We start from the raw sequence: 12,882 nt of genomic DNA on the forward strand, positions 1-12,882 counted from the left end.
ATTGCAGACACGTTATCTACATGAATCACAGTCGATTCCACTTGTGGATGACACACTGACTTCAACAGATTTCTTAACCAAATTGCCTCACACACGGTTGAGGCTACAGCAACATACTCGACTTCACATGATGACAAAGCAACAATTGATTGCTTCTTTGAAGTCCATGAGAAAGCTGTTGATCCTAGAAAAAACACATAGCCAGTTGTGCTTTTCCTTTCATCTTGGTCACCTCCCCAATCACTATCTGAATAACCAAATAATTTTGCATCTTCACCAAAATTATAAAATAGACCATAGTTTAGAGTACCTCTTATGTACCTCAAAATTCTCTTGGCGGCCAGCCAATGAGACTCCCTTGGTGTTTCCATGTATCGACTCACGAGTCCAACACCATAAACTATATCAGGTCTTGTGATTGTAAGGTACCTTAGGCTTCCAACGAGGCTTTTGTACACTGTTGAGTTTACAAACTCACCCTCTCCTCCTTTGGACAGCTTCAATCCAGTTGCGACTGGGGTATTGACAGTGTTGCACTTGTCCATATTGAACTTCTTCAATATGTCTCTTATGTACCTTTGTTAAGAGATGTAGATACCATCACTTTCTTGCTTCACTTCTATGCCAAGAAAGTATGACATTAATCCATTGTCAGTCATCTCGAATTCACTGAACATGGATTGCTTGAACTCACAGAACATTGCTTCATTGTTTCCTGTAAACAACAAGTCATCTACATAGAGACAAATAATTAAGAACTCCCCTTTTGCACCATTCTTCATGTAAACTGAATGCTCGTATGGACATTTCTGAAATCCATTTTGGTGAAGGTAGTTGTCAATCCTTGAGTTCCAAGCTCGTGGTGCTTGCTTGAGGCCATACAAAGCTTTCCTCAAACGATACACCTTATCTTCTTTTCCCTGTACTTGGAAGCCTTCTGGTTGTTCCACGTACACTTCTTCCTCAAGAACTCCATTAAGGAAGGCTGACTTGACATCTAGTTGATAAATTTTCCATTTATGATGAGCGGCAAGAGAGATTAGTAATCTTACCGTGTCAAGTCTTGCAACTGGAGCATAGACTTCATCATAGTCCATTCCATACTTCTGTTTGTAGCCCTTTGCTACAAGCCTTGATTTGTATCGATCCACACTCCCATCTGCAGTGCGTTTGATCTTGTAAACCCACTTGACACCAATAGCCTTCTGATTTGGTAGGAGCTTTGTCAGCTCCCAAGTGTCATTCTTCTCGATGGCATGGATCTCTTCTTCCATGGCTTTCTTCCAACAATCTTCTTCCACAGCTTCATTGAATGAGAGAGGCTCGTGGTCTGCATAGAAGCAGAAAAAGTTGGTTTCTTCTTCTTCTTCTTGTCCATAAATCTCTGTGAGACTCCTTAACCTCACTGGAGTTGAGGAGCTGCTTTCCTCACTAGATGTAGGACCACTCCTTGCAATTCTGTGCACTGGAGTTGTTGTGATTGTTTGAGTAGGCTGTTGCTCAATCGGTGGTACAACTTCTGGTTCTTCAAAATCAGTGGAGACGATCTTCTCTTTACTGACTTCTTTGTTGTTCCACTTCCATGTCTCTTCCTCACTGAAGATGACATCTCTACTAACCACTAGTTTGCCAGTTAGTGGGTTGTAGAGCTTGTATGCCTTGGACTCTTCACTATAGCCCACAAACACACACTTCTCACCTCTATCATCAAGTTTCCTCCTCTTGGCTTCTGGAACTTGAGCATATGCAACACACCCAAAAATTCTTAGGTGTGTAACATTCGGCTTGTATCCACTCCAAGCCTCTTGTGGTGTCATCCTCTTGACACTCTTTGTTGGACATCGATTCAACAAATAAATCGAACAAGCTACAGCTTCTGTCCATAACTCTTTTGGAAAATTCTTCTCCTTAAGCATGGACCTTGTCATGTCAAGGATGGTTCGATTCTTTCTTTCGGCTATCCCATTTTGCTGTGGGGTATAGGCAGCAGTAAGTTGATGCCTAATTCCTTGCTCCTTGCAGTATGCTTGGAAAGCATTGGAGGTGTACTCTCCACCTCTATCTGATCTCACAGCCACAAGCTTGTGGTTACTTTCAGCCTCTGTGAGTGCCTTGAACTCCTTGAAAATTTTTAGGGCAGCTGACTTCTCCTTGAGAAAATAAACCCAAGTCTTTCTACTGAAATCATCAATAAAGGTAATAAAATACCTATTACCTCCATAAGACATGGGATCCAATGGACCACATATATCTGTGTGCACCAACTGCAGTGGTGCCTTTGCTCTCCATGTATCACCAACAGGGAACAATAGTCGTGCTTGCTTGCCAAGCACACAACCTTCACATACTTGGCGTGTGGCTTCAATCTGGGGTAGACCACGAACCATTCCTCCACTTGACAGCAACTTTAGGCCATTGAAATGAAGATGGCCAAATCGAAGATGCCATTTCCATGACTCATCTTCCATTACACCGATGTTGCAGCTTCCAATCTTTGTGTTCAAATTCAACGGAAACATCCGGTTCTTTGACATTCGAACACGTGCAATAAGCTTTCTCCTTGCATTCCTGAGAGTGAGAAGCATGTTCTCCATATGTATAATGTACCCTTTCTGGAGCAGTTGACCAATGCTCAGAATGTTGCTCTTCATACCTGGTATGTAGTAGGTATCGGAGATGTATTCTTCTCTACCATCCTTCTGGATGATCTTGATCTTCCCTTTGCCTTCAACTGGCAACTTTGAGGAGTCACCAAGACTTACAGATCCATAGGCCCCATCTTTGAGTTTGGCAAAAAACTCATTCTTTCCACACATGTGATTGCTTGCACCAGAGTCCAAATACCAAACATCTTGTTGGCTACTGGAATCATGGTGTGCTAGTAAGACTGTAAGTTCTTCATCAGTATTTCCACTTGATTCTGCCATGTTGACATGCTCACCATTTTTATGTGAACATTCATTGGCATAATGTCCATATTGCTTACAGTTGTGACACTGGATATGCGCCTTTCCTCGAGTAGATCTCCACTCCTGAGACTGACCTTGATTTTGTGCATAGCCTCGACCTCTTCCTCGGGCTCGTCCTCGGCTACGGTTGGATGAGCTCCCACGACGTGAGTTCCACTGCCCACGACCTTTATTTGGTTTGTCAATATTCAACTTTGACTCCAAAGCTTGCTCTAGCGTTGTGGGGCTTGCATTCTTCTGAATGCGTTGCTCGTGAACTAGGAGGGATCCTAGTAGCTCCTCTGCACTCATCACCTCCAAATCCTTGGATTCCTCAATGGCAGTCACCACATGCTCAAACTTAGATGTGAGTGACCGGAGTATCTTCTCCACAACTCGTACTTCATCGAGTCTCTCGCCATTTCTCCTCATCTGATTTACTATCACAATGAGCCTTAAGTGATAGTCGGAGATGCTCTCTCCTTCATTCATGTGAGCAGTTTCAAAATCTGCTCGAAGTGACTGTAATCTCACTTTCTTGACCCGATCTACTCCTTTGTAGATTGTACTGAGTGTGTCCCATACTTGCTTGCTCGTTGTTGCTTCTGCAACCTTCTCGAACGTTGAATCTTCTAATCCTTGATAAAGAAGATACAACGCCTTCTGGTCCTTCTTTCGTAAATCCTTGAGAGTGTTCCTTTGATCTGCAGTATATGTGGCTTCTTGCTCGGCAGTAGGTACAACATACCCACTACTGACAACTTCCCATAGCTCCTGTGATCCAAACAATGCTTTGAATTGGATGCACCATCTTTCATAATTTTCTTTCTTCAATGTGGGAACTTGGAGTTGCACTAAGTTGGACGCCATAGCTACTGCACTTGCCAGAATGGTATTCTGGCTCTGATACCAATTGTTGGTATTTGACAGTTTACTAACTCAATACCAAATGATGTGGGTGATAGGTTTACAAACTCTATCACACCTCTCACTTTCACTCTCAATAATATTGGACAAACGAAAGGGAATAACAAGCTTGGGGATAACAAACACTTTGAAATATTAGAAAGAGGTTTACAACTCTTTTGGAGCTTACAAGCTGAAATGGAAATGGGAATTGGATTTAATGTTTCGGATGATACACTCTATCATTTAAAGCCTTACGAGAGGCTTATTTATACATTCCAAACAGCAAAGAACCACTCAAGTGCTTTAAATAAAAAAATACAACAACACATACAACCATTCAAACAGATCAAATGAACTTAGAACAATCTGGCACACACACATGCAGCGACAGATGGTGATTACCATCTTTACACCCTTTCACATATGCACCAGCTGCTAGACACTTTTACACACATGCTCTGCATCATTCCTTGCTGTCTTTCAACACCTTTCGGCTAGCACATGGAGGAGACTTTGTTCTTTGTAGCTGGAAAGCAACAAACAGCTAGCAGCAATATTTTACAACCTGTTTTGATTTGAATTTCCAACAAACCAGACCTCAGTGTTGGGGGTAAATTGGGAATATTCCATTTGTGAATTGGAGTGGGAAACTGCGATTACAAGCACAAAGCAGCTGCTAATCAGTAATCAATACAATCAGAAACAGTAATCGATAGCTAAGCATGAGCAGAGGAAGAAGAGAATTGGGTTTTTACGTGTCCGAGAGGGAAGGTGTGAGAAGGGATGGGGTTGATGTGCGACGCCCAAGGAGGAGCGTAGGCCTTTTTCGTCGGGAAGTCCATCCCCGCCACCTTCGCGGTCGTATTGGATGAGGTGGTGGCCTCCGCAGCCATAATTTGAATCCGATGAGACTGAAAGAGAAGGCGAGTGTGTGGGTGTTGGGCTTGGGTGAAGAAGGTGAGTTTGTAAATCGGAGGGAAGAGGAAGCTGCGACTAACCAACATTTCTTTTCATTGAGTATTTTTTTTTTTTTTTTTTCAAAAAATTTATCTTTTTCTCTCTACAAAATCAATTATTACGCTTGGTTATTTTGTTTTAGTTTCTCTTTTTGAACGTTTAGCTCTGTTTGTTTACCAAAAAAAAGAAAGAAATAAAGAGTTATCCTTTTGTCATTGATAGGAGAAAAAAATATATAAAATGACGGAGAAATAGAAGAGAAGAGCTAATAATTAAGAGAAAAAATAAGAGACTGAATACATAATGTGGGAGGGAGAAGTACAATATTAAGAGAATATGAGTTGTACGTAATAGGATGCATAATGTGGCCTCGTCGAAACTTTGTTGACCCTTTTTAACACGTTCAAAAGAAAGAAAATAGTACTACGTTTCAAATTACATTAATCATGAAAGCTAATATCATTCACCAAATTATATTTGCTTCTCGACGAACATGATTGAAGATAGCACGAAAAGAATGAAAATTGTTCCCCTACAATAAATTTGTGAGGAGTGTAGAATGAGATTTTTGAAGTGCTAATAACATTTTATAGGCAAAACTTGATTAGAAAATGAAAAAAGTATTGAAGTATTTATAGGCAAAACTATAATATGTGCATGCAAGTGAAATTTTGATATCTTGAAGCATAGGCCTAAATAAGAAATTGGAGATTGGGTGAGATTTGGTTTTGGGGAAATCAGCTGAGTAATTTTAGCTATAGATATTCTCCACCTCACACCTAAATTTGGGGAGCTTTCTCTGCAACTACAGTGCAATCTTTTATTTACATTTTTAGACACTTCTTTTCCAAGATTTGATTCATGGGTTGCAGTCAAATTTAGTTCTGGATTCCTCATCAATGTTTCAAGTTAGTCAATCCATTTCTTTTGAATTAATTATTTTTAGGGAATTTCTCAGGTAAATTCTTCTTTTTTCCTCATATTTTTGGGATAAATTTAGCTGGGTTTCAGTCTAAATTAGTAAATTTAATGAGTGGGTTGTAGATGGAATTTTAGTCTGAGGATTGTCAGCAAACCATATTTTGTTTCTATTTTCTCTGTTTTTCTTCCTTTTTATCTACATTTTTGCATTTCTGCTTTCAGCTTCAATCCTTTTTGTTAAAAAGGGTAATTTGCAGAAGTGGTGAATGTTTGGTTGCCAACTTGTGTGTTATGCAAGCAATGCCTTCTACTTGTTTGAGGATAAAAGCGAATAAGGATTTGTTCATGTTTCAACCTTCATCTTGAACACCTTTGAGGTACTTTGCCTTCAATCCTATGTTCTTTTTTCTGCAGATTATGAATGCTTGGAAAAGAGAACGTTCTTTTATTTTCGGAATTGTTGTTTTAGTTACACGATTAATTTACTTGAGTCTAGTGGATTGACATGGTATCGTTGCCTCATTTGATTGAAGGCATTATTGTTGTTTTGGTATTACCTTCGTAATTGTTGTCTTAGTTAGTGTTTGAGAGTTTTTGTAGACAAATGCAATTTGTAAACCAAAGCGAAACCCATCCAATAGAGAACCGGGCTTTTCGACAAACCAAAGGTTGCACGGCGAAGGTGTCAATAAGCCATGTCCAAGCTGCAATAAGAATTTTGGATGCAATCAATATATGACTACGGGACAAGTAAAGCCGCTAGCTAACAGCCTAACACAACTCTTCTGAGAATGTCATAATAAAGTGATGTTTCTGGGTTGCCAATTGGTTTGGATTCTAGGATAGAGAGAAGATGCTATTGTTTGGTTTTGTTGTGTTAGTCACTATAAGGTTCTGGGTTGCAAACTAACGAAACTAATGCGGGTGTGCTGCTTGTGAAAAAGTGCTAAAAATTGAGGTTCTTCTTAATGCACTACAATTGTAAAATCTAACTTGCTGATGCTGTGAAGTGTTAAGATTTTGAATACATTAGCACCTTATAATTTTGTATTAGAACATCACTAACTGTTTTATTTGTGTTGACGACGTGGGCAGGCACGGCAAGATGCATTGTGCCCTTCCAAGGACCACCAGTGATATCCAGAAAATTTCAGACACAAGAAGAGATTCGTTGTCAAGGAAACAAGAAAGTTCTGGAACATCTTTAGCAGTAATATATGTCTATTTTACAAATCAATTTGGATCTACTTCACTTTTCACCATACATCTGACTAGTTTTCTGTCGATTACTACCTTGCTCAGGATTGTGAAGTGCCTTCTGTCACATGGAGAAACTCTGATCGTAGGTAAGACTGTTTCGATTGCCATTGCCTAATTGCTTGTTTCTCACAGATGTATGGTGAAAGTAATCCACTAAATTGAGGTTGTATGCTTTCTTCTGTCTTTTGAATTAGTTGTTAAGTATTTAGCAATGCATAACCCGACCTCTATTCCTTTGATGGTTTTGCATGTTTCTTAATCATCATATATACATCTAATGCATAACAAAATGCGTATGCATAAGTATGTCAGATTATGCCTGCAATTCCTGATTGGTGTGGACTGTCCAAGAAATTTTATACTTTGACTGAAGCAATAAACCAGGTCACCGACATTAGATCAGCGTTTGTAGGACATTGCTAAGATTATCATTACTTTTATACCTTTTATTTTTCTGGTTCTCTTCTGTTATTGCTGAGGAATGACTTTTAATTTGACATTTCAGGTGTGGTATCCTTACATTCCTTGCCCTTGAACCTGGTGGACAACGGAGAATCATGGAACTACCAGCACAATGTCCTTACAATATAAATCACTCGGTAGTTGATTCTCTGGTGAATATGGATAATCTACATCTGCTTTACCCGCCACCAATGAACCCATTCAAGGTTACTCGACAAAGGGTTCACAAAATGCCTCCCCTTGACGTCACTTATTCTGTCAAGTCATTTACAAACAGAAGCTTCACTGGTTCAAGCGTGCGACACCAACCTCGAAATAAGACCTTGACAAGTAAAGGTACTAAGTGGAATGGAGTTCCCAGGAAATCTTTTCACAAATCTTTAACCTGCAGTGATTCAGCAAGTACCATCCCAAATGGTTCTAATGCTGTTAACTCATCAACTTTGAGTATCAGTAACCAAAAAATAGACAACACCGCAAAAAGAAGTTCGAGAAAGAAGAATCGAAAGAAGGACAAGAAGTTTTCAATCAACACTATCTCTAATGAACCGGAAGTGCTGTATGTGGAATATCCCAATGGAAGCTCAGCTTCTGAAACCTGTGGCAACAATGATGGAGACAGAACACTGTCATTTTCAACTGCACCAGATAATTCATTGCCAGATGGTGGAACCAGGATTTCTGAAACACCAAATACATGCACCTCTTCAAGTGATGAGGCGGGTATACCTGCTGTCAGTAATTTTGGAAATCAGGTTCTACTCGAAGACTCTGGATTTGCCATCTTCAACGAAGTGGAAGGTATTCATATGCAGGCGAGCGGTTACAATGATTTGTATACCAAACGTTACTCTGATATCCATGACTCATTCATTTTGGATTCAGTTTCTTTTGGTTCAAACAGTGATATTAGTACTACTACTAGTCGTGATGAAAAACATGCTGAGACGGAAACTCACAATATATATATTTCTGAACCGCCAAGTTTGAGTTCAAGAAAGGGATATTTCTCTTGTCAAAGCTCGTTAAATGATGCCATGGATTCCTACAGCCACACTGAGGGAACAAGGCATGGTATTCAGGGTCGTAGCAATAGTGACGTGCAACTCGTTGCACATAACAAGAGAAGTAAAGAAAACAAAGTCGCTCCTCGAAATTCAAATGTCTCTAAATTTGGAAGTTTTGGAAATCTGCATACAGGGAAGGAAACCAATCAGTCTGTCTGGCAAAAGGTCCAGAAAAATGAATCCAGCGACTGCACTGGGGAGTTGAAGAAAGCAAGTTCTGTTTACTCATGTTACGATCTCCCTTCGAGAAAGTCCCCTTTGCTTAAAATACCCTGTAACGCTGCTGACGTAAATGCCTTTCCAAAGAGTGAGGATAGAAAACAGCAAAAAGATAAGGTTTCGAAGAAATTGAAAAGAAAAGGTGATCCGGCTTTGAAACAAGAATACAATTGTTATTCCAGGGAGGGGTCTTATGCCAGCTTCTCCAGCTTAGATGGTTGTGTGAAGGATATGATAGAACAAAATGATATATCAGATCATGCGAAGGGCAACAAAGGATTAGATCATGCTACGAGATCTTGTTCTCTGCCTAGCTGTCCAAGCACTGGATTTCAGAGCAGCAAAGTAGAATGCATGACCTCTGAATCAGTTCCCACCATACGACTCTGTCCAATTGAAATGGATCATCTTGAAAGTGTCGGTAATAGTGTATCTCACATGAAGAATCAAAGTGCAAGAAATGAGAATAGCACAATGCAGTCTCTAGCCTACCTTCCTCATCTACTTTGTAATGCAACAAGTCAAGAAGTACAGAAAGAAACGTCTCTTGCGGAAAGCTGCAGGCAAAACTCTTGTACTTCTGGATCTTTTACCCACAAGTGGATGCCAGCTGGGTTGAAGAATCCCAGGTTGACAAACTCTACTAGATCTGGCAGTTCATCACTCAAACATTCTGATGAGGCAGCTTCTAGGAGATGGACTCTTAAAGACACTGCTAAAGGGAACGCAGCCTTCAATACTCACAATCCTGTTTCTGATGTTGCAGTGGTGCCCACATGTCAAAGTTCTAGAGACTTAACGTTTTCTTCCAACGGATTCAAAGGAAGGCTTTCAAAACCAAGTACAACTGATAAACTGATCAATAACAAGCTCAATGCAGCTAACCACATAAAAAAATCTGACATACCTAGAGATGTAAATACATTTGAATCTGATTCAAACAGAATACTAGAAGCAGTAAATAATGCTTGTAGGGCACAACTGGCATCTGAGGCTGTTCAAATGGCCACTGGTCATCCAATTGCTGAATTCGAAAGACTTCTTTATCATTCATCCCCGGCTATTCATCAATCACCTAATTCCGTAAATTGTCATACTTGCTGCTCAAGGAACCTGGTTGATCAGGTTGGAGGTGTGCCATTGTGCAGACATGAGACACCTGACATCACTTTAGGATGCCTATGGCAGTGGTATGAGAAATATGGTAGCTATGGTCTGGAAATAAGGGCCGAGGAACTTGGAAATTCAAAGAGATTGGGTGCTGATCACTTTGCATTTCGTGCTTATTTTGTCCCTTATTTGTCAGGAATTCAGCTATTCAAGAAGGGAAATGCTGATTATGTAGATGCTGACACTAGGTTTTGTGTTTCTGATGCGTCAAGCTCAAGCCAGGATATTGAGACATCCAAAAAATCCTCTAGCATTGGTAGTCTGCCAATATTTTCAGTACTTCTTCCTCAATCTGATCATAAGGAAGATGCGATCACCCAACCGCTTGTAAATCAATTTTGTATTTCAGAACAATCTTCTGCTTCTGCCAAAGATGTATCTGTTCGATTGACTGACACAACAGGGTCCGGTGATTTAGAGGTACTGTTTGAATATTTTGAATCAGAACAACCGCAGGAGAGACGACCTTTATATAACAAGTATGTATCTTTTTTATATTTTTACTAAAGTTATCATTTTAAATCCGTGTAGTATTTATTTTGTTGCTTTTCAAAGATCCTAAGGATCTTTATGTATTTTTTGATGATCCTGAATCTGTTGCCCTTCGTTTCAGGATAAAAGAGCTGGTACGAGGTGATGGACTGTCACATTCTAAAGCATATGGAGATCCAACAAAACTAGAATATATGAATCTGAATGATCTGCATCCCAGATCCTGGTTAGTAATAAAACTCGCTTCAATCTCTCTAAATTTAAAATATGTGTTTGTAATAGCCCGTTATTAGTTTCGCAAAACGAAGCAAAATTATTAGTAATACAATTGACGCCGGGTGAATTCTAACTAGGACATAATTTTCATGTGCCATGTGATTCTCAGGTACTCAGTGGCATGGTATCCAATTTACAGGATACCTGATGGTAGCTTCCGTGCAGCATTTCTGACTTACCATTCACTCGGTCATTTGATACGTAGAAGTGCCAATTTTGAGCCTCATAACTTGGATGCTTGTATTGTATCTCCAGTTGTGGGTCTGCAAAGCTACAATGCTCAGGTAGTCATGGCTAATAGTGCATAGATTGCACAAATATCGCGCAGCTGTGGCATATAGTTAAGGCATATTGTAAAATTTGCTGCGCTTATTATTTAATATATATTGTTTCGTGCTTGCACAGGCTGAATGCTGGTTCAAGCTAAGGCCTTCAGCACCGAAGCAGACAACAATAACACCATCGGGCTTAAACCCTTGTGGAGTACTAGAGGAGCGTTTGAGGACACTTGAGGAGACAGCATCGCTTATGGCAAGAGCTGTTGTGAACAAAGGAAGTACGACATCTGTAAACAGGCATCCGGACTATGAGTTCTTCCTCTCTAGGCGACGCTGGAGGAGGACTTCGTAAAATCTTAATTAATTCATTTTAACAACTCGTTGAGTAGAGTTTTTGATTCCCGGTTAGGCATATTTAACATCAGATAGGGATAAAGAGTTACCTTACCAACCTTTTTCCTGACCTTGTGTTTTTCACTTACCTGATTGGACACCCCCACTCAAAAAAAAAAAAAAAATGTATTGTGTATATATAGCTTTCCTCTCTGTTTTTGTGTTTTGTTTACGCAAATGTGTGTATACAATTTTGCTCGTCGCATTAATATGTAAATAGTGCTGAGTTTGAAGATTAGATGTAGTTACTAAAACAAATTTCATTCTACATTTTTTATATAACCTTTCATTTCATTATGTTTATATATTTGAGTGGTTCCATAATCGGGCTATAGTATTTGTGTTATATTTGAGTATGTACGTATACATGCCCTTTAAGCGGATCCTAACTTTTTGAAAAAAATGAGGATTAGGTGTGGGGTTCATTCCACATAAAATTTCAACAATTCGAACCGTTTATTTTGTAAATCTCGATTCATAGATCATCCTTGCAAAAATTCAATTCAATCTGAAATCATTGGCTTATTTAATTATCAAGATCAAATTTCATTATTTTTTATATATCAAAGTATTTGTTAATTTCTTTGAACCCAATTAGATATCTTAAACATTTTCGATTTGGCTAATATTTGGCAAAGATGATCTATGAGATGCAACTTGAAAAATAAATAATTCGGATAGTTAAGGTTCGATATAAGATAAACCCCACAACTAGTCCCCATTTAAAAAAAAAAAAAAAAAAAAAAGGATCCCTTCCTTTTAAAGATTTCTTGTACATATATACATGCATATTACATAGGAGAAAGCTACAGTATAGGATTGAGAGCCCTTCTACAGAGAGATTGGTGGAGAGAAGAGTGTAGGAGGAAAGCCCCCTGCCGAGCAGCCGCCAGACTCGAGGATCCGAGGCTCGAGATGATGACTGACGCCCACCCACAAGCCCAGAGCACCTCTATTAAAGTAAAAATTAACCATGAAAACGCAAATTTGTATGACTTTCGGACTTAATCACGACTAACAAACCCTCGGATTCCTAGATCCTTCTTATATTCTGCTCTGTCTAAATTTGGTAGTTTCAGCTGTTGAACCCAACATCTGCTCGGCGCATTATTATCTATTCTAAAGTTGAGGAGACAATTGACTGTAGCTGGCCACTTGATTTTACTTTGGTTACGCCACTGCCATCAAATTGGGGCTGGGTGGGTGAGTGTGTTATCAAGTGTTTAGGAGTGGATGGAGGTCAATTCAACTTCTACCCTCGTCATGTAGTTACATCACTACATGTTAACTGGAGAGGTGTCAACTACCGACAATTCAAACCTAACCCACTACCGTACCAAGAACAAAAGTACAAGGAGGACAGAGACTGTTCAGCTCCAACCCTCCTCATGTATTTACATCCCAAGTAGTCTTCTCTCCTGTTCTAAATTTCATCCCAAGTTGTCGTCGTATTAAACAAATAAATATGCAGCAGCAACTAGCAAGGTTCTTTTATTTTTGTGTAAAATATTGTCCAGAGACAAGTTAACC

The 12,882-nt window shown here is 39.5% G+C and overlaps 1 long non-coding RNA gene across 1 annotated transcript; it reads right to left on the reverse strand.

The window, feature by feature from the left end:
* Window positions 1-3,991: 3,991 nt before the first annotated feature.
* LOC125479870 lies at window positions 3,992-4,926 on the reverse strand. The gene is made up of 2 exons (XR_007260338.1): window positions 4,613-4,926; window positions 3,992-4,507 (listed from the first exon to the last, which is right to left on the reverse strand). It is a non-coding gene; the product is annotated as an uncharacterized LOC125479870 (long non-coding RNA).
* Window positions 4,927-12,882: the final 7,956 nt, after the last annotated feature.

The sequence above is a fragment of a genome, unplaced genomic scaffold (assembly GCF_019419815.1).
Source record: "Pyrus x bretschneideri cultivar Hongxiangsu unplaced genomic scaffold, Pyrus_bretschneideri_v1 Contig3, whole genome shotgun sequence".
NCBI classification, from domain to species: Eukaryota; Viridiplantae; Streptophyta; class Magnoliopsida; order Rosales; family Rosaceae; genus Pyrus; species Pyrus x bretschneideri.